This window comes from Chiloscyllium plagiosum, chromosome 6 (genome assembly GCF_004010195.1).
Source record: "Chiloscyllium plagiosum isolate BGI_BamShark_2017 chromosome 6, ASM401019v2, whole genome shotgun sequence".
NCBI lineage: Eukaryota > Metazoa > Chordata > Chondrichthyes > Orectolobiformes > Hemiscylliidae > Chiloscyllium > Chiloscyllium plagiosum.
The window spans coordinates 76,630,585-76,653,897 of NC_057715.1; the positions used below are offsets into that span (position 1 = coordinate 76,630,585).

A 23,313-nucleotide genomic window follows, 5' to 3' on the forward strand; every position below is an offset into this window, starting at 1 on the left:
AATACCCGACTCCATACGCGGGAAAAGGTTCACACTGTCCACCCTATCTAACCCCCTAATCATCTTGTCCTGCCTGCCATCATAAGGTCAGAAATAGGGTCTAGTTCTGTGCTGCATAACTCTATCCTCTTTGGTGCAGCCAATCCAGGCCATTCATAATCCCAAACTAAACTAGTTCCACCTGCCTGTGCTTGGCCCATGCCCCTCCAAACACTACTAATTCTTGTACTTATCCAAAATGTCTTTTGAACACTATACAACATTCACCATTTCCTCTGAAGTTCATTCCACAGATGATTTTAAAAAATTGCAACTACTGTCTTAACTCTCTCCTCTTAAATATGCCCCCTCTTGAAATCCCTCACCCTAGGGGAAGGAAACACTTGCCATATATCCCTCCTTTTATAAAAACCTAACCAGGTCAAGTGTCAACCTCCTACGCTGTAGTCAAGGGAGTAAATTCCCAGCCTATTCAGACAGACACTCTTCAGAACTCAAACCCTCAATTCCCAGTAACATGCTGTGGTTCTGTTCGCTGAGCTGAAAGTTTTTGTTGCAAACGTTTCGTCCCCTGTCTAGGTGACATCCTCAGTGCTTGGGAGCCTCCTGTGAAGCGCTTCTGTGGTGTTTCCTCCAGCATTTATAGTGGCCTGTCCCTGCCGCTTCTGGTTGTCAGTTTCAGCTGTCCGCTGTAGTGGCCGGTATATTGGGTCCAGGTCTATGTGTTTGTTGACAGAGTTTGTGGATGAGTGCCATGCTTCTAGGAATTCCCTGGCTGTTCTTTGTTTCACTTGCCCTATAATGGTAGTGTTGTCCCAGTCAAATTCATGTTGCTTGTCGTCTGCGTATGTGGCTACTAGGGAAAGCTGGTCGTGGCACAAAACGACACGACCAGCTATCCCTAGTAGCCTCACACGCAGACAACAAGCAACATGAATTTGACTGGGACAACACCACCATTATAGGGCAAGTGAAACAAAGAACAGCCAGGGAATTCCTAGAAGCATGGCACTCATCCACAAACTCCGTCAACAAACACAGACCTGGACCCAATATACCGGCCACTACAGCGGACAGCTGAAACTGACAACCAGAAGCGGCAGGGACAGGCCACTATAAATGCTGGAGGAAACACCACAGAAGCGCTTCACAGGAGGCTCCCAAGCACTGAGGATGTCACCTAGACAGGGGACGAAAAGTTTGCAACAAAAACTTCCAGCTCGGCGAACAGAACCACAGCAACGAGCACCCAAGCTACAAATCTGCTCAAACTCCCAGTAACATTCTGGCAAATCTCTTGAACGGTCTGCAGCTTAATATCCTTCCTATAATAGGGCAACCAGAATTGGATGTAGTGCAGAAGCGACCTCAATGTCCTGTATGACTTCAACTCAGAGTCCCAACTTCTATACTCTGGTACAAAGGCAAGCATGCTAAATGCTTTAACTACCCTGTCAATGTGATGCAAACTATAAAAAGAGTCATGTACCTGAACTCCTAGGTCTGTTCTACATCACTACCCAAAGCCCTACACTTAAAGTCCTGCCCTTGTTTGTTTTTAAACCAAAATGGAATACCTTGCATTTATCCAGATTGGGCTGAAAAATGGCAGATGGAGTTCATTGACCCATTTGATCAAGTTCTCTACGTAATCTTAGGTAACCTTCTTTGCTGTCCACAATACCACCAATCTTGTTGTTTTGTAGATAGCACTAACTAACCTTCTGTATTCTCATCCAAAGCATTTATATAATTGAGAATCAGAAAATTGGACCCAACTAGGTAAAAACAATGACTGCAGATGCTGGAAACCAGATTCTGGATTAGTGGGGCTGGAAAAGCACAGCAACTCAGGCAGCATCAGAGGAGCAGTAAAATTGATGTTTCAGGCAAAAGCCCTTCATCAGGAATACCAGGTACCAGTGGCACCACTGCTAATCAGAGGCTTCCAGTCCAAAAAGCAATCCTGTCTCCTACCATCAAGTCAGTGTGTATCCAATTGGCAAGCTCACCCTGAATCCTATGTGATCTAACTTTACGTAGTCTACAATGCAGAACCCTTTCAAAGGCTTTACTATAGTCGAAGTCAACATGTGCCTCTCTGCCCTCCTTGAATCTTGGTTATTTCTCCCCCCCCCCCCAAAAAAAGTTCTGTTCTTATTTGTCCAAATAAGACAATTGGCTGAATTTAGCACTCAGGACAGAATTCACCACTCATCTTGCTGACAACTACCCACTGACAGCAAAGGTTTCCACTATTCCAATGTTTTTGCAATCTTGGCCATCTACTGGGCATCTGTGGAGCCTGTGAGTAAAGCAAGCAATAGAGGTTATTGAACCAGTTATATTGAAATATCCACACTGATTGTGCAGTCTCCCGACCAGGAAGTATACAGAAGGAAATATTGGATTTAAATGATAGTTACAAAATATTTTGTAACTGGATAGGAATGAGAGAGCTTTATTTTCAGTAACTTCTTGGCATCCTGCTACTTTAACATTCCTCAATGGGAAATGAGATCTCATTTGTAAAATTAACTGAGTTATGGTAGTTCAACAGTAATGATCAGTCTGTTAGTTAAAAAGCTTTCCTTGTAATATTAGTGCTAAATGTTTAAGCTGTTTTTATTGTGAACTGGCAAGTTAAGTACTCTGTTGAGATTGCAGTGCTGACTCTTATCAGCAAAGCCTACAGCAAGGCCTAGATAGAGTGAATACGAAAGACCTATTCCTCTTGAGATAGATAGTCAAGAAGCAGATTTAGATAATAAGGATTAAAGGGAGTTGAAGTATTTTTACCCAAAATGGTAATGTTACTTGCTGCCTGAAAGTGATTGAGACAGCTACATTTTGAATTTGAGTATATGAATATGCAGTGAAAATGTTACAACCTATAAAAAGGTTGCAAGACAAGAGCTTGAAAGTGATTAGGCCAGATAGCGGTTTTGGCTGGTAGAAACAGTAACTTCTTTCCATTGTGTAAGTTTCTTGCATTCTGTTTTATTTAATTGTATACACAGCAATATGGATTTAAGCTATACTGTATATGTGTAGGTTCCAGAATTTACCTTAGTAATGGCACAGCTATCAATACTTATTACAACTAAATCCAGGCCAATGTCAACCCAGCAAGGATCCTGCAAGATTTGGGGCAGGATATAACTGACTGAAGAGGTTGTGGGATTCTGATCACCTGACCTGCAGTATCCAAATCATGGCACTTGTGGAAATAATTGCAGTTGAAGTAGACTTCATGTCATCATGGTTTCTGTGAAATCACTTTTCCATAATGTTTTTCACAAATTAATTTGCTATGAGCTTTTGTACACAAGACTGAAATCAATTAACGTTAAAGTTTTCAAACAAAGTCACGAGCAGTACATGTATGAGATACTATGAATTTTCAGTCAATACTTCAAAAATTGGATCCAGTTAACTGGGTAAATTGCTGCTGCAATTTGTGGCATTTGTACCACAGCAATATTGAGTCTCCAAAAGAAAACTAATTAGCATGGGCACTGACATCCCAGGGAGTTCACATACCTGTTTGAAGATTGAAAATTCCAGTTTGTGTGCTGGTCAGAGTGCCTGCGTCCATATTTCACACCAAAAAAACCAAACAAAGTTTGGCCATTGACATCTTCCACACTTTTTGAAACAGGTGGCCTTCTCTTGAGAAGGTGCATAGGTTAGCAAGTAGGGAAAGAGTTAATTTGAGTTTTGTAAAACAAGATCAGCTGAGCATGACTCCGATAAGAACTTAGTTAACGCTGGAGGCAGGGATAATGGGTTAACAAAGTGGAAAAGCAGTCATTATGCAGAACATTTATCACTTTGGAATTATTCAGTATGCAAGGTCAGCTAAAGGGACAAAGTATCTATTGTATGAATCTAGTTAACAAGGTTAAGAACATTTATTGTATAACAGTAAAGGGCTTGGTCTCTGCTATTGATACTTATTAATTGGGTGACTATTACAATCAATGTGTACATTGCCTTATCTGCATGCTCTTCCCTGTAAAATGTAGTTAATGGAGAAACTGCTGCTTGAAAGCAGTGAACTCGTGTCTCTGTGCACATGGGTGATAGTTTTTTGCCTCCATTTTTATTATGGGCCCTGGAGGGACAGAACAGTCTCTTGAGCATTTTGCTTTGACTGAGGTAGGGCAACACTAAATTACTGCTCTGAAGTATTAACAATTTATGAAGTCAGTCTAACACTACATCTAATTTGGAAAATGACCTTGTATTTTTAAAGCATGCAGAGAGGCAGCATATTGTGTTAAAGATCAGCGGAGAGTGGTTTGTAAACAGATACACTAAAGCCCCTCTGTTCAACCAGTCTGATCTCGACTGACAAACTAGCTGCAAGATGTCAGGTGACCAGACTAGTTCTAATTTAAAGATAGCAGATAGAGGTTTCTTGCAATCACAAAACCTTCACTTTACAAGATTATCAACACCATTCAAGAAGCTGGCTATGAGAAATCAGACTGAGTCAATGGTAATCTCTTACCTTCAGTCCTTTTCTGTGTATGAGTGAGTGTGTACACTTGCTTTGGAGAGCGATAGTTGAGAATAAAACAACCTCTAGTTTTAAAACTGCCACACATTTGCTGTTGAAGTATTAATTTTGGTACACACTAGGTGCAATGGGGGGGGGGGGGGGGGGGGAGAAAGATGGAAGGGGGTACAAACCATGCAGATTACAGGCAGAGAAAGACCACACCCATTGTCCATAAGAGATAAAGTCCATTTTTAAATCTATAAAGTTTAATACTTAATATAGAAACAATTATGAATTTTGGAATAAATCTCTAGCTTGATATTTGAGCCTTAAATCTAACAGCTATGATTATGAACATAAGCTGGAGCTGAAGTAGGTATCATGTTAGTGGTTCACTAAACCATAAACTGAACACCAGGAGAGTGGAGGGTAAACAGTGAATACTTTGCGGGTTCTTAGTTTCAGAGTTTTAGACTACCTCCCCTCACACCTACTCCAGGTCACCTGACCAGCTCTAAGGGTAACAGTTCAGGCAGCAGAGGAGCAGTAAAATCAACGTTTCAGGCAAAAGCCCTTCATCAAGAATACAGGGTATTCCTGATGAAGCGCTTTTGCCTGAAACGTTGATTTTACTGCTCCTCTGATGCTGCCTGAACTGCAGTGCTCTTCCAGCATCACTAATCCCAAATCTGGTTTCCAGCATCTGCAGTCAGTTTTTAACCCTCTAAAGGGTAACATACACACCTAACTTATGAATAACAGCCCTTCCCTATTTATTGGGGTATTCCCCTTAACTAATAGATTTCTATGTAAAATATGTTCAGTTCGGACTTAGACAAGCATTATATTTGTATTGTCAGGAATAACTAAAAGGAAAAACTACCCTTCCATAGTCTCTGACAATCAGTCAGTCTCTCCTGGACTGCAATTTAAAACCCCACTCCAGCAGGAGCTGCCCTGACCAGCATGGTCTCCTGTAGACCTAGTCTTTGAGCCACTACCACTGCTCGCATCTTTTTTCCCCTTAGATGTATAATTCTGGCCTTGAATGCCTCTTTGGAATATCTTCAACCATGAGGTACCTGCCCTTCTTAACTTCACTCTACCACCTCTAGCCTCTTCGAGCTGCATTAAGTCAAACGTGGTTGTCAGCTGGTGGTTGACATTGAGAAGCAGTGCTCACTGTCATAATCTTCAGAGACAAATTGTAGATGCTGTAATCCAAGGTAGATAAGAGGGTGGGAGAACTCAGCAAGCCAGGCAGCATCAAGAGGTGGAGGAGTCTACATTTTGGGTGTAAACCTTCAGTCCTGAAGAGTTACACCTGAAACGTCAACTCCTCCACCTCTTGATGCTGTCTGACTGGCTATGTTCACCCAGCCTCCTGCTTGTCTACTCCCAATCTTTATAGTGTTCACACCACACTAGGGTGCCCTTAGATCACTTGTTCCAACACCTTTCCTCTTAACCAGGGAAGGGTTACAACTTGTTCCCCACATTAAACAGCTGTCTGATATGAATAACTCAGACGTGGACAAGTGTAATGTTGGGTGTTTTTATGTCAAATCTTTCCTCTCAAAGAAGTCCTTCACTAGATTAAAGACTGGATCAATCTGGGTAGCATTTCACATTAATTCGTTGACACCAGTACCTTGCTTCTTGTGAATTCTCAGTCATGGTAAGCTTAACACTATCTGCATTGCAGTGCTTCTCTAGCTATTGGTATCTGATTTCATAGGGGTAAACAGATCTCTGTAGGCATGCTGCGGTCTTTGACGGTATCCCTGTATTCAGGCCAGAAATGGAGGTTAGTGGCCTATGGTCTGTCAACAACATGAAGTGCCTGCCATGAAGGAAATGGGTGAACTTAACACTGAAAACAGTGCCAATCCTTTTTTCACTTTGACATACTTCTGTCAACTCTTAACAGAGTACTGTAATACCAAAAGGAAGTTGCTTGTAGAGGACCAAATCTCTGGTATCACTATTGTCAGCAGTAATTGGGACTACATAGTGGCCCCATCTGCCTTCTCCCAAGTCAGCCTGCTGAACAGGTCATAGCTGTACAGCATGGAAACAGACCTTAGTCCAACCTGTCCATGCAGACCAGATATCCCAACCCAATTAGTTCCATATCCCTCCAAACCCTTCCTATACATACACCCATCCAAATGCCTGTTAAAATGTTGCAATTGTACCAGCCTCCACCACATCCTCTGGCAGCTCATTCCGTAGACATACCATCCTCTGCGTGAAAAAGTTGCTCCTTGGGTCTCTTTTTATATATCTTTCCCCTCTCACCCTAAACCTCTGCCCTCTAGTTCTGGACTTCCCAACCCCAGGGAAAAGATTGTCTACTTAGCCTATCCATGCCCCTCAATTTTGTAAGCCTCTATAAGGTCACCCCTCAGCCTCCGACACTCAAGGGAAAACAGCCCCAGTCTGTTCAACCTCTCCCTATAGCTCAAATCCTCCAACCCTGGCAACATCCTTTTAAATCTTGTTAAACTTGAAAGGGTTCAGACAACATCTTTCCAATAGGAAGGAGACTAGAATTGCTTCCAAACAGTAGCCTAACCAATGTCCTATACAGCCGCAACAGGACCTCCAAACTCCTATACTTAATACGCTGACAAATAAAGGAAAGCATACCAAACACCTCCTTCGCTATCCCATCTACTTGTGACTCCACTTTCAAGGAGCTATGAACCTGCACTCCAAGGTCTCTTTGTTCAGCAATACTCCCTAGGACCTTACCATTAAGTGTATAAGTCCTGCTAAGATTTGCTTTCCCAAAATGCAGCACCTTGCATTTATCTGAATTAAACTCCATCTGGTCCAGATCCTGTTGTAATGTGAGGTAACCCTCTTCACTTTCCACTTACACCTCCAATTTCGGTGTTATCTTACTAACTGTGCCTCTTATGCTCATATCCAAATAATTTAAATGACAAAAAATAGAGGACCCAGCACCGATCTTTGTGGCACTCCACTGGTCACAGGCCTCCAGTCTGAAAATCCACCCTGTCTTCTACCTTTGAGCTAGTTCTGTATCCAAATGGCTAGTTCTCCCTGTATTCCATGAGATCTAACCTTGATCACCAGTCTCCCGTGGGGAACCTTGAACACCTTACTGAAGTCCATATAGATCACATCTACTGCTCTACCCTCAGTCTTTGTTATACTTCAATAAACTCAGTTTGAGACATGATTTCCGACACAAAGCTACGTTGACTATCCCTAATCAGTCCTTGCCTTTCCAAATATATGTACATCCCCAAATGAACAGAAGTGGTACTGACCCACACGTAGGGCTAGGTTGACAGTGACCTTAAATCCTCACCAAGCCATCTGTCTAAGGTGGGAACAAATGGAGTGGCCCGTTCATTGAGCGTAACTGATTCCAACACTCCCAAGTTAATCAGCTATTCCAGTTAAGCTAGATGGCACATGGTACCGGTCATGCCTTCAGACTTGTTGGCTGAGCCTCCTGCTTCAACCAAAGTTTAATTTCTTCTTCCATTTCCCATGGAGTTCCTCTGAAGGAATCCTATACCTATCCAGAACTCTTGCATACTAGTTTTAAGTCCATCAACCTATTAACTTGAATTTCTGTAATATTCTAAACTATATAAAAAATTTGGCACAGTTGTCTCTTTACAAGTACATAGCTCTTCAGTGGCATCACTTGTTCCATGTAACTGTAGCATACAGTTGGCAGGCTTCATGGCAGTGCCTTTAAGTATTCCCTACATACTGATTCAGGAATCAGGGACACCAATGTATCTGCATCTACTTCCATCATAACTATCTTGCCCTCTAATTTGGGCAGTACCCAGAAACAATCAGCTTCAGAGGATACTTAACCAAAACTCTGCTGACTCTTTTGCTTCTCCCACAGACCGGTCTTGACTCAGTCTACTCTGGCTGGCAGCATGTATCTTATGGAGAAAGTGAGGTCTGCAGATGCTGGAGATCGGAGCTGGAAATGTGTTGCTGGAAAAGCGCAGGTCAGGCAGCATCCAAGGAACAGGAGAATCGACGTTTCGGGCATAAGCCCTTCTTCATTCCTGAAGAAGGGCTTATGCCCGAAACGTTGATTCTCCTGTTCCCTGGATGCTGCCTGACCTGCTGCGCTTTTCCAGCAACACCTTTCCAGCATGTATCTTATGTCTTGTCTTCTGAATGGTCTCCTTTGAAACATATTGCTCGACTTGTACCCAGCAATCTTATGCAATATGCCCAACTTGCTTACACCTGCTGCACTGCACTCCCACCATGTTGGCTCCTTGTGGCCACTGGGAGGGCCACAGGCACCATTCTACAGTTGGTATCATACTATGCTGAGTATCCTGGTTGGCAGCCATCCCCATCAAAGTAGCAAATTTCAAAAGCTGCCTTGAAATACAGGTTTATCCTTGCTAATACCTTCCTTTTTAGAAGTCATGGTGGAGGCCACAAACCAAAGAGTCCAACAAAGTTTCTTGGAGGAGCCTTCCAAATTAGCAATGTTCCACTAACCTCATTTAAGATGGCTATAAATTGGGTAGTGAACTCTTTCATCCTGCACCTGTTTATGAAAATGGAAAGTGTGATAGTCTGTGGTGTTTAATGCAAAACTAATTAGTCTTCTCCACAGATTTCTCTGGTTTCAGACTCATTAGAATTGTGAAGGTCTTTCTCCCAGTGATGCTTAAGAAAACCATTATATCTCCAGCCATTTTGTCACCTTACGCAGAATCTAACTTTGTCTCCTCTTCAAATGGTCCCACCATCTGGATTTCCTACCGTTCACTTTCTCCCCCCACTTGAGTATAGTAGCCGTTCAGACTAAGTCCCCTAGGTGAGCACTGTACACATCGGCGTCCCTCACTGTTTATTAGCGTACCTTTCTTCCCTGGTGTCAGCCAGTCTCAACAACAATTTCAATAAGCTCCGCATGAGTACTCTCCTCTTCAGCCATCTGTAGCCTGAATCTCCTAACTACTGCTCTCACCCTACACCCTGTTGCATCCCATTCTTCCATGGCGTTCACCACAGCCAGACTTCCTTCACGACTGCTTCTCTTACTTCTGTAAAGCAACACCATTTTTAAGTCCAGACAACGTTCTTACGCTTGACAAAAGAAATGGTGTTCATTCAGTTTGAGAGCCAGACCCCCCACTCATCACCAGTTATGATTGTGGTTCACTAGAACTATAGATGGAAAACAAGTTTGACAGAGGGTAAACTTGAACAGGGAATACTTTAATGTAGGTCTCTCAGTTGGTTTTAGTCTGCTTCCCCAGTGCCTGTCTCTGGGTCACCTGACCTACACGAGTAGAATACACAACTATATACATAACAGTAGGTCTTTCAGCCTCACTCTTGTTCCACACTCAAGATCATGGCTGATCTGATTAAAACCTCCGATCTGTATGCATGCACACATACACCTCAATCTTTCATCCTCCTTTCTTAGGGATGATCAATCCACCTGTGCCTTAGAAGTATTCAAGAACACTACTTGCACCACATTTTCAGGAAGGGTTCCAAACACACACCTCATCTATTTGTAATGGGCTACCTCTTTATTGTGTAAAAAAAAGTGACTCCTAGTTCTCTGTTTAATATGGAAAGAAGTTGCACGTAATTAACAGACAGGATTTTTTGCATTAGTCATTGTCAGTGAAAATTTAAATACAATTAAAGTATAGTTCTACTAGTGACTTTAAACTTACTTTAAGATATTGGTGAGTTTTATTTATAAATTAGAGTAATTAGGTTAAGACTTATATTTATTGGAAATTAGAAATTAAAGAAATAGTACCTGAATTATCCATCCAGCCCTGGACCCGATTCAAAACAATCATGGCTGATCTTCATCTTTGCCTTCATTTTCCTGCCCATTCTCAGTACCCTTCAAACTGAGACACTAAATATAAATTCAACAATGGAGAATAAGAATTCCAAAAAAACTCAACTTGAGCAAAGAAATTTCTCCTCCTTTCAATGCACGATGATCAGCTTATATTCCTGAGACCGTGTCCATAGAGGAGAAGAAATATTAATTTGTATCATACCAAGCCCTTCAATGTCATCTTGAGTTTAGAGGAATGAAATTATTAAAACACCAGAAAATATAGGCTTAATTAGACTGACATCCCAGGACAACCCCTTGTCCCAAAAACTGCTGAAACTTTTGCTGTTTGATGTCCCATTGTCAATTCAAATCCATCCTTCAATATGGAGGCTAAATCTGAACACCAGGATATTTTCAGCAAAATCTCTTTCCTTTAGTAATTTTAGTGTCCTTGCAATACCCACCAAATGCCATTTATCCTCCTGATTAATTGCTGCACTTGAAGGCCAACCTTCTATATTCCTTGCATGAGTAAACTTGATTCTCCCTGAGCATCAGAAATGACTACATTTCATGGTATAGTGATTTGACTGAGGGCCATGTGGATCTTATTGACTGAGATTCTTGATTGGGATTGTTAAGCTGGGCCAATCAGAGGGTGCCCTGGCTGACAGCTTCAATCAAGAATCTCATAGTCCATGATACCCACCTGACCCTCATTCCAATCATTGCACATGCCTTTTTAAAAGTACCCTGCCTTTGTCATCTTAAGCGATTCTCGGTGCGTTATAACTATGAGCTGGGAAGGACAACTTTTTATTAAGAGCTTCTATTTTCTGAGGAGACTTCAAGCAAATCCACATTTATCTATCTGCTCTGAAAAATCCATTCACATTTTGATGTGACAAATTTGACCTCAGCAACTGAGACAATCCAAAACCGTCAAAAACCATGAACAACATTTTAAATAAAACCATCCGCAGTAATCTTAATATTAGGAAAAGAGGCATACTACTTTGGCACTTTAACAAAGTATTTTTATTAAAACAAATCTAAAACCTGTATTCGAATCTGTATCTTTCCTACAAAGAATTGCTTCCTTGGAGCATACTTTGCCTCGGTGCCATGTTTCATTGAGCTTCATTAGCATTTGAGGTTTGTTATTTACAGGTTAACTAACAGGAGCAAAAGTATTAATTCCACCCACCTTTGTTGGCAGAGTTAACTATTTCCTTTAATGTTATGACCGATGGTGCAGTATTGTTTGGGGGTCTATACGTTACTCCTGGCATTTTCTGATCCTTAATATTACTATTCCTAACCCCCCCACCCCGCGACATGTTGATTCAGCTTCCTAATTCCTTTGTGTCAAAACAATTTATTTTCTCACTAAAATCATCTTTTGCTATGGAAAATACACTAATTTCTACTTTTTAAAAAAATTCAAGTTGGAAATTAACCTTTGTTCATTGATGAATTGCCTTTCTTAATTAAGGATATGAAAACTGAAAATAGTTCTCCAGATGCTGTTTCATTAACACCATGTACAGTAGTAGCAACACTTCCTTGCTTTTATGCTCCATTTCCCTTTTAATAACGGTCAACATTCAATTTGCCTTTCTGATTACTTGCTGTATCTGGATGGTGACTTTTGTGATGCATCTACCAGCGTACCCAGATCCCTTTGTACCACAGACCATTGAGTCTTCTTTGTTTATTTAATGTTCTGCTGGTCTGTTCTTCCAAAGTGCACAAGCTCACATTATCCCACATAATGCTCCATCTATCAAGTCTTTATGCACTTAATCAGCTAAATCCTTTTACAGACTCTTTATATCCTTCCCAGAAGTTCTGTTTAAAAAAAAAAGTCATGTTGGACTTGAATTGTTAACTGTGTGTCACTGTCCACAGATGTTGCCAAACTTGCTGAGTTTCTTCAGCATTTCCAAGTTTGTGCCACAACACTCTCCCTACAAATAGCTCACCAATTCCTTGTCCGTGTTAACATGAGACCCAAAACCTTTGGTAATCGAAATACACTACATTTACTACTTCACCTTTAGCCATCCAGCTTGTTACTACCTCAAAAAACTGATTAGGCAAATACAGTTTCCATTTCCCATAATCATATTGACTCCACCTGATTTCTATCTCTATCCTTTTTTTACATTCCTAGCTAAAGTTACTACCAGACCAGTCAGATCTCAGACTAAAATCTAGTTTGATGGATCGTTTTGCCTTAACAAAGTGATCTTTTACAGAAATGAAAACATATGTCACTGCAGATTTAATTTTTTTTACTTAAACTTCTACTTTACTGTTGATGTTGTAAAAGAAATGAAGATCAAATAGAATAAACCAAACTATTTACAATTTTTAGGACACAGTTTGAAAGCTTTCAAAGTGCATTATAAAATACAATCCCATCTATCCCACAACATCACTTTACAATATTCAAAATGTCAGAGAATTCCCTACTATACAACCAATGCAGGCTTGACTTAACTGCTTCTTTCACTTTCTACTCTGAGAGTTTGATTGTCTCTTTCTCAAGTCGTCACACAACTGATTTTAAATTTTCTTGTTCTAAACAAACAGTTTGGAATTTTGAAAGTAAAGTCTTTACGCTGAGGTAAATTGCTTCCTAACAGTTTTGAATAATCTCCTTTCAGCAGGAGGAACAGTTTCATTCATTTAACTTCAAGCACGATCTCTGCAGATTACTACTAAAAGCTTTCCAAGCTATGGTTTCTTTTCCTCTGAGCAAATAAAAAAAACTCAGTTCCTGATTCTTTTAACTGAAAGCAAGATAATGCTCTTTACACTCCATTGTTAAAACTCTCCCAATGCAAACAAATTCCATTTAATATTTGAGGAGGTATCCTGTCCTAGTTTAAAAATAACATAGCTCTAGCAATACTGGCAAGTTAATTATTAAAACCTCTCACAAACAGACCAAAGCCCACATACCATAATTCAGCATCCACATTCTAAAATTAATTATGATCTATCACACATCTGTATCTCATGTACCAAAAAGGAATAAATATGCAATTGAGGTATGATTAGATGGTATTTTCATTGCCAATCAAAAATGATCTTGACACGAATTCACTGCCACGTTAACAGTAGTAACAAATTGACATTAAACTTAGAATGAATTACAAAGCAACCATACATTGCATAAGTCCATGTGTACCACAGTATTCTGTGTCTTGTATATGTGCTCTTGATAAAACATTCAGCTTTAAAAAAAATTCCTTTCAAGCATTATTTGCAAATTGTATGGTTAAAGAATTAAGATCCGCTAAAACAATCATAATGTCTTGTTTCGAAGTTTCTCCCAAGAAAATCAAAAGATTGTAATTAACAGTTTGTTCCACATTGCTGATGTATATTTCAACACAGGACTCACTGTCTCCTGCTCAACAGGGTTTGGATATATTTGACATGCAGTCAGTTTCTTACAAAAATAACTGATACGTCATTCCATCCCTATCTTGATGTCCTGCAGTAAAACGGCCTCCATATTAATTTTGCTGGCATGAACATCTGGTTTAAATGGCTTCTCAATTTGGTACAGCGTATACTATGCGCTTGTCAGCACAGCTTTCAATTTCTTAAAGGCCCTCTTGCATTCACATTTTCTGCCTTCAACAAGTCTCAGGGCAACCTTTTCATGCAGAGTGGAATGGAATAAATTGACAGAGAACGTGGTGGAGGCTGACACAATTGCAACATTTAAAAGGCATCAGGATAGGTATATGAAGAGGAAGGGTTTAAAGGGATATGGGCCAAGTCATGATGGCAAATGGGACTAGATTTATTTAGGTCAACTGGTCAGCACAGAAGAGTTGCACCGAAGAGTCTGTTTCCGTGCTGTACATCTCTGACTCCAGGTTTAAGGTGCAAGAAAATGGCAGAATTTCGGAACAAACTTGCAGTACTATCCTCTCTTACCATCATAACACAAAAATTCAAGTACATTCACTTCTCTTGACGCTACTTGATCTTCTTAAAACAGATGACACTCAAATAAGTCACTTTGGCTTTGGCAGATTCACTTTAAACAAGATTAATAACCAAACTGGCTTTTGTAGTAAATCAAACAGTTCAGTCAAGTCATGTCAATTCTTCCCAGGTTTGGCTATAATCAAACAAATCACTGATGTAAATGACAGTTGCATAGTCCTTCAGAAGGTCATTGCATTTTTCATTCCACATGGCATGACTTTGTATTGATAAAGTCCATCTGTTGTTCCCAAAGCCTATCATTGTATGTGTTCAATTGATTCAATGCAGTCTTTTAATCTTGGAATAGGATACAAGTTTTAATTTTGCTACCATATTTACTTTGCAATAATCAATACAGAATCTTTGTTATCCATTCAGTTTCAGTACTATCACAATAGTCAAGCTCTACCTCTTAAAACTCAATTCAACAAAATCATTATTCATCACAAACTTAATCTTCTCCTTCACTTGAGCAACTTGTCTGGATTGAGTCTGGAATGGTGTTGTTTTACATGTCACACATCCCCTCTATTAATATCATGAACAGCCAAAACTATTCTTCCTGCTCTATCCACACAAATTGATTTATCATTCTGTGATGGATTTTGTAAGTTCCTTATAGTTTTATGGATGATGAAACATGATGCTGCCTAATCATTGAAGCATCTCCATGTTATCAGTCTTATTTCTGGAGGGGAGGGGGGGGTGCAAGGAGAGAATAAACCTTTGAATTTTCAATTTCTGATTTGTTCTCTACGTTGCTACATGAAGACAGCAAATCAAATCAGCCTCTATATTCTCAACACGACAGAATCAAAACCTTCAAAGACCCTCAAAATTGGCCCCAATGGTTCCTAACCAGATTTTGATTAACTAGTCCAGACTTTATGAATAATCAATTCCAGACACCAGGTTTGTAGTAGGATGGGTTAGTAAATTTGAGGATGACACAAAGATTGGTAGAGTTGTGGATAGTGATGAAGGATGTTGTAGGTTACAGAGAGACATAAATAAGCTGCAGAGCTGGGAGGAGAGGTGGCAAATGGAGTTTAATGCGGAAAAGTGAGAGTTGATTCACTTTGGAAGGAGTAACAGAAATGCAGAGTACTGGGATAATGGTAAGATTCTTGGTAGTTAGATGAGCAGAGAGATCTCAGTGTCCAGGTACATAGTTCCTTGAAAATTGCCAGCCAGGTTGATAGGGTTGTTAAGAAGTCCTATGGTGTGTAGCTTTTATTGGTAGAGCGATTGAGTTTCGGAAGCATGAGATCATTCTGCAGCTGTAAAAAAACTCTGGTGTGGCAGCATTTGGAGTATTGCGTGTAGTTCTGGTCACCACATTATGGGAAGTATGTGGAAGTTTTGGAAAGGGTTCAGAGGAGATTTATTAGGAAGTTGCCTGGTATGGAGGGAAGGTGTTACGAAGAACGGCTGAGGGACTTGAGGCTGTTTTCGTTAGAGGAAGGTTGAGAGGTGACTTAATTGAGACATATAAGATAATTAGAGGGTTATATAGGTTGGAAAGTGAGAGCCTTTTTTCTCGGTGATGGCTAACACGAGGGGACATAGCTTTAAATTGAGGTGTGATAGATATAGGACAGGTGTCAGCAGTAGTTTCTTTACTCAGAGAGTAATAGGGGTGTGGAACGCACTGCCTGCAACAGTAGTAGACTCACCAACTTTAGGGGCATTTAAATAGTCATTGCATAGGCATCTGGATGAGAATGGAATATAGGTTAGATGGGCTTCAGATTGTTTTGACAAGGCCAGCACAATATCGAGGGCCGAAGGGCCTGTACTACGCTGTAATGTTCTATGTTCAAAGTAATTTAATTAATGTCTGTTTGGATGTATAGTTAGTAAGATTGCAAGTGACACCAAAATTGGAGGTGTAGTGGACAGCGAAGAAGGTTACCTCAGAGTACAATGGGATCTTGATCAGATGGGCTGAGGAGTGGCAGGTGGAGTTTAATTTAGATAAGCGTGAGGTACTGCATTTTGGAAAGGCAAATCAGGGCAGGACTTATACACTTAATGGTAAGGTGTTGGGGAGTGTTGCTGAACAAAGAGCCCTTGGAGCGCAGGTTCGTTGTTCCTTGAAAGTAGACTCACATATAGATAGGATAGTGAAGAAGACATTTAGTATGCTTTCCTTTATTGGTCAGTGCATTGAGTATAGGAGTAGGGAGGTCATGTTGCGGCTGTACAGGACATTAGGCAACTTTTACGATATTGTGTGCAATTCTGGTCTCCCTCCAGTAGGAAGGATGTTGTGAAACTTGAAAGGATTCAGAAAAGATTTACAGGGTTGGCAGTATTGAGCGATAGGGAGAGGCTGAATAGGCTGGGGCTGTTTTCCTGGAGCATCGGAGGTTGAGGAGTGACCTTATAGAGGTTTATGAAATCATGAGGGGCATGGATAGGGAAAATAGACAGTCTTTTCCCTGGGTTGGAGGAGTCCAGAACTAGAAGGCATAGGTTTAGGGTGAGAGGAGAAAGATATAAAATGGACCTAAGGGACAACATTTTCATGCAAAGGGCGGTGCGTATATAGAATGAGCTGCCAGAGGAAGTGGTGGAGACTGCTGCAATTACAACATTTAAAAGGCATCTGGATGGGTGCATTGGTAGGATGAGCTTAGAGGGATATGGGCCAAGTGTTGGCAAATGGGACTAGATTAATTTAGGATATCTGGTTAGCGTGTACAAGTTGGACCAAAGGGTCTATTTAGGATATCTGGTCAGCGTGTACAAGTTGGACCAAAGCATCATAGAGATGCTACACATCTCTATGATTATAACTTGTTTTGAGTGCCATCATACAAAAGACAAACAACAAAAACATTTAAAGAATCATTTTTCTTTGAAAAAGCAAACAACAAAACTGACCAGATTACTAGCAATTTTCATGATGTATTGTTCCACAGGCATATATGAATGTTTTATTGGTTGATTTTTGAAAGATTTTTTTAAAAGCTACCTTTAATGACAAAGTTAATATCGCGTAAACGACCAACAAAACCAAAACTTACTACTGTTCATTCTTCTTCCCTCCAGATTCTTAACTACGATTCAGCTTTGTTGATCAGGTTCTTAAATTCACAGTGGTTTACATTTAGGGTAAAGTGTCAGCAATTACATTTTCTTTCCTTTAATTATAACATATAATTTAACATTATATGTTAAATTGCTGCAGATCTAAACTCCATTTGAACAACCTTGTAGTCTTAGGACCAAAACGTTTCAACAAAAGTTAATGAATTATGGTCAGTAAAATCGAAGTCTTTTAGTTCTCACTTCAAACATAAATTTCAAAATGTTGAAGAGCTGCTAACACTGCCAGTGCTTCCTTTCCTATGGTTGAATATCTTCTTGATGTCGTTCAGTTTCTCCAAAAACTAAACCACGGGCTTCTCCATTCCAGTCTCGTCATTTTCTAAGAGAATTGCTCCAATCCCCAAATTGATCGTGTCTACTGCAAATGTAATTGGTTTGTTAAAAGTGAGTGTAATCAATAAATTCATTAAAATTGCTTTTAGCTTTTGAAAGGCTGCCTGGTATTCTGTTGACCAGAACATATTTTGTCTATTTTTGTAGCACTATCATTACAGTGCTAAAATTAGGGTTAAAAATGTGATGAAATCTGCACATCCCCAAGAACGTCATTATCTCTCATTTTGTTCTAGGGGTGGGAAAGTCAATTAAAGTGTTAACTTCTGCTGTTCTGGTTGACACCTGTCTGTCCTACATATGTCACGTTTGCTTTTGCAAATTCAGTTTTTGCTGGATTTAATGCCAACCCAGCTAACTACTCATATACAGTTATAAGACCTGCTTACATGTTCCTTCCATGTCATACTCTCTATCATGATGTATAAACTACACTGGTCCTTCAGCTGCAACTGTATTTGTTATCCATTAGAATGTAGCTGCAGCATTTTTAATTTATGTTCATTTCTTTTGTTTCCCTTTCGAGTTCCAGTGCTTTAAGTTTTAATGCTCTTTGGAAATCTTTCTTTTTCCTCTTTCTCTTTCTTTCTTCTGCCCTTTGGAATGCCATCATTTTCTCATTTCCATTTGCCTAAACTACAAGTCAGGGTTCTCTAATGCATCCAATGCAGTACTTTTCCCATTTAGTCTCCCTGTTTCCACTAAACCCAACCATTTCATTCTTAAATCTACAATTCCTGCTGCCTTATATTCTCTGGCAACTTTATTTCCGATTTGCTGGCTAGATCTACTAGCTTAGCTTCAGTTGTATTGTGCAACCATACCAGAGAAACATCCTTATGTCTCTGTATCAACTTAGTGTCCAATTACTCACTCTTAAGTACCAGACTTCAATTCCAGATCTACTTTGTATTTCAAGATCCTGGTTGAGTCCCCAGTTGTGTTACAACATGGAGACTGACAACCAAATCAAATCAGGCTCCATCCCTCTGTATACATAGCGCAGTAGACAAGTTTGTCAAATGTATTTTCCCATGTTGATCCTGTCTGTTTTGACCCTGCCAAGTCAGTGCATACTTTCTAATAAATTCTAATATTTTCCTTACTACTGATATCAGATTCCACAATTTAGAGTTTAGAAAGATGATTATCAATGCATCCACTATTTCTATAACCAACACTCTTGAGATGTACATCATCAGGTTCTGAAGATTTGTCAATTTTCAGTCTCATTATTTCCCAAATACTTTTTAAAATCAATACTAACCTGTTTAGTTCCTCATTCTTAGTAAGACTTCTGATCATTATCATTTCTAGGGAATTTGTATTTTCCTGTCTGAAGGCAAAAATTTCCCTATTTCCCATATTTGTGTTAATTGTTTTAAGTTGTCTCTCTTCATTTGTCTCTCTTCATTTGTCTCTCTTCATTTTCAGTGAGGATTTTTTTGTGTTTTCTGTATTGAAAAAGGATGCAAAATATTTGTTCAGTTTTTCCAACATTTCCTTGTGTTTGTACTTTCACCATCAGTATATTTGAGATTCATACAGCTCCATGTGCACTAAGACTTTCTGTATCAGCAATCTTTACATCTGCTCACCTTTTAAACAGAAATAAAGCATGATACAGCTAAGCCACTGAACAGTAGCTAACCTGACCAGATCATTGTTCACTATGTGTCACACACACTTGCAAATGGGCCAAAGGATCCAGAAAGTGCCCGGTCCACTTTTTAAAGTTGGAAAAGGAAGCTATCTCAAAAATTCCAACAGCATGCTAGGCAAGATATTTTGAGATACCATGAAAATTAGCTATGCAAGTGTTATTTTCCACGAGCAGGATGCAGCCATTAGTGCAAAAAGCCATTCTGCCTATCACATAATTAAGTCATGATATGTATAAATTTCAGTGCCATTTGATGCCAGGTACACCGACTGTATGACACAATAATTGCTGATCAACTCAAACAAACATCCTTCCATTGTTTATAAATGGGTAAAGTGCAAAGCCCAAAATAAAATATCTATAGTGATGTGATTCTGCATTTGGATTGCACTTGTTATACATTCTTGGATGTGCAGCTTGCATCTATTTTTAATTACCTGGAAGCCTGTTGTAGTGATTGGAACAAGGTCAGCCAGGTCGATGTTCTAGAATATGATATCCCTGAATGAGGCCATTAACCTGATTAACAGATATGAACAGGAATGGTGGGGTGACATGGTAGCTCAGTGGTTAGCACTACTGCCTCACAGCACCAGCGTCCCAGGTTCGATTCCAGCCTTGGGTGACTGTCTGTGTGTAGTTTGCACATTCACTGCATGAGTTTCCTCCCACAGTCCAAAGATGTGCAGGGCAGGTGAATTACCCAGTGTGCTAGGTACTTTAACACGCTCCTGATCTTCGCGCACCCGGTACGGAGGAGGGAGGGCAGGTCTGAAGACCTCCTCGTGGGTCTGCTCCTGGGCCTGGCCAAACTGGCCATAAACAGGTCCAGGCAGCGGGCCGTGGAGGGGGTCGTTAGGGCCGACTGCCTGCCCCTCTTCCGCGGTTACGTTAGGGCCCGGGTGTCCTTGGAGAAGGAGCATGCGGTGTCCACCAACACCCTGGAGTTGTTCAGGGAGAGGTGGGCGCCGCAGGGAGTGGAGTGTATTATTTCCCCCTCCAACTCTATTTTGATTTAGTCCCTGCCCTCCCCTTCACTGTTTGATCACACAGCATTGCCCTTTGATGTGAAGGGCACTGCTTGTCACTGGCCACTCGGGTGTTTTCCTATCTTCCTGGTGGTGGAAATTGATGAACGATTCGTGCACTTTGTGTCTCTCACTGTGTCTCACAAGAAGAAAAAAATAAAAAAAGAAAAAAGAAAAAAAAAATGAACAGGAGTGTTCACACCTGCGCGCACACACAGCATGGGTGCTGGGTTAAAAAAAAAATTAAAAATAAACAGAAGTGTCAGAGATTCTGTTCACTCTGAGAGCTGGCTCTTGAGGGAGCTGGAATGTGTGTGTGTTTGTTTTCAAGGACTCTCCTCCTTGACTGCGTCAGAGGGAAAGGGGACTGTCTCTGGACCAGCTGCCCAAAAAAAAAGCAGAGTTGTGATCTGAAATGTGCCATCTGAAGGGGTGGGTGAAGTTGATTTAATAAAAGAGACTTGTGATTAAGACTCAAACCCACGATTTGTGGGTTTAATGATGAGTGTGACTACCCAGTGAAGCACAAAACGTTTGTGCTTCTACTAATTTTTGAGCTTGTTAAACTGGAGATACTAATAGATGCTGGTGGACTGATTATAGTTAATCCATCAGTGAGACGATGATGCTAAGAACTGTCCCTTAGCAAAGAAAAAATTTTTCCAGATCACTATGTATCTGGATGTTGTGCTAATAACTGGGAAGATCGATAAAGAGCATTTAGAGAACTTGGGCATAGTTTAAATATTTCTCCAAAGGAGTGTTTTCGTGCACCCTGTGTCTTTCACTGTGTCTCACACTTGCACACAAACAACATGGGTGCTGGGGAAATAGTGTGGAGGTAATAAGAATAAATAAATAAATCGGAGGGGTGACATCCTGCTCACTCTGAGAGCTGGCTGTGAGGGAGCTGGATCAGTGTCAAGGACTCTCCACATATAAATAAAGGGTGACTCGGTGATGGGATATCAACCTCTGTGAAGTTATTTCAGTGGCTATGAGAGAAAACCATACTTCTGAAGAAATTCAATTTCAACATTCATCTTAAAAAAAAGACAGACAAAAATGAACAGGCGTGTTGGTGGCTCAGTGGTTAGCACTGCTGCCTCAAATAGAATAAACCAAACTATTTACAATTTTTAGGGCACAGTTTGAAAGCTTTCAAAGTGCATTATAAAATACAATCCCATCTATCCCACAACATCACTCTCCAAAGCATCTTAGGAAGGAACAGTGTGTGTTCCAGGCACCCAAGTGATCTACTTGGGCTACAGAGTCAACAAGGCCGAGTTACACCCATTGGAAGTGAGGGTGATCAAAGGTATACCAGAGTTTAGATCTCTCCTTGGAGTGGTGAGTTATTACGGAAAATTCATACATATCCTGGCATCCTTGTATCTTCTATTGAGAAAGGGTCCAACTTGGAAGCAGTCTCGTAGCCAGGGAGGGTTGTTTTTCGGACTGGTGGCCTATCAGTAGCTATGTTCCACAGGGATTGGTTCTGGGTCCTCTTTTGTTTGTCATTTATGTAAATAATTTCGGGTGAGAATATAGGAGGCATGGTTAGTAACTGTGGGCAACAGAAAATTGGTGGCATAGTTGACAGTGAAGAAGGTTGTCTAAGATTACAAAGGGATCTTGATCAAATCAATAAATGGCCTGAAAAATGACAGGTGGTATTCAAATCTGATAAATGTGAGGTATTGCATTTTGGTACAACAGACAAGGATAGGGCTTATACAATTAATGTCAGCACCTTGGGCAGTGTTGTAGAACAGCGGGACCAAGGCATTCAGGTACATAATTCTTTGAAGTTTGCGACACATATAGGTATGGTGGTTGAAAAGATGCTTAGCACGCTTGCTTTTATTGCTCAGTCTTGGAGTACAGGTTGTTCTGTTATTACATGCGTTTCGGCAACGCGAATTGGGGACTCTGCTTCCACAACACAAACTTTAAAAATGTGTTTTGATTGTAACCTGATTACAAAACTTTATAACGCTGGGTTGCACAAGAACGCAACCATCGCGATACAGAAGTGCTGACTGTATAGAAGTCAGGATGTCATGTTGAAATTGTACAGGATATTGTTGAGACCTCTTCTGGAATCCCCAATTCTGGTCACCCAGTTATAGGAAGATAAATTATTAAGCTGGAGAGGTTTCAGAAGAGATATACCAGGATGTTTCCGGGTATGGAAAATCTGAGTCATAAAGATAGGCTGGGACTTTTTTCAATGGAGCATAGGAGGTTGAGAGGCGATCTGAAAGAAGTTTATAAAATCATGAGGGGTATACGCAGTTATAATGGTAGGTGTATTTTTTATATATATTTAAGGTGAGAAGAGAGAGACTTTAAAAAGACATGGGGGTAAATTTTTTACATAGGGTGGTTTGTGTGTGGAATGAACTTCCTGAGGAAATGGTAGATGTGGGCACAGTTACAATGTTTAAAAGACATTTAGATAAGTAAATGAATGAGAACAGTTTGGAGGGATATGGGCTAGGAGCAGACAGGTGGGATTCATCTAGTTTGGGATTATGTTCGGCACAGACTGGTTGGACCTAAGGGTCTCTTTCCATGGTGTATGACTCAGGGAAGTGAATAAGCAGCTTTTGTCATTTAAGCATTGGCACAGTACAATGTCAAGTGAAATGTGGTGCTGAAATGTAATGCCTCCCTGTATGGCATCAAGATGATGTTGGCTCACTAGTGGCCCAGCAGAGTGAACTACCCGATAGCATATGCTTCCTGGACTTTGGCTGATGTACAATGCCCAGATAGAGCACAAAGGTTTTGTGGTCATCTT

General features: G+C 40.4%; 1 long non-coding RNA gene across 2 annotated transcripts in view; it reads right to left on the reverse strand.

Moving 5' to 3' along the window:
- Positions 1-10,902, reverse strand: part of LOC122550731 — a 34,310-nt gene extending 23,408 nt beyond the window's left edge. For both annotated transcript variants that reach the window (XR_006311931.1, XR_006311932.1), the window contains exons 1-2: positions 10,814-10,902; positions 10,317-10,421 (exon numbers count right to left, since the gene is read on the reverse strand). This is a non-coding gene — a long non-coding RNA (uncharacterized LOC122550731). The remainder of the gene's footprint in view (positions 1-10,316; positions 10,422-10,813) is intronic.
- Positions 10,903-23,313: the final 12,411 nt, after the last annotated feature.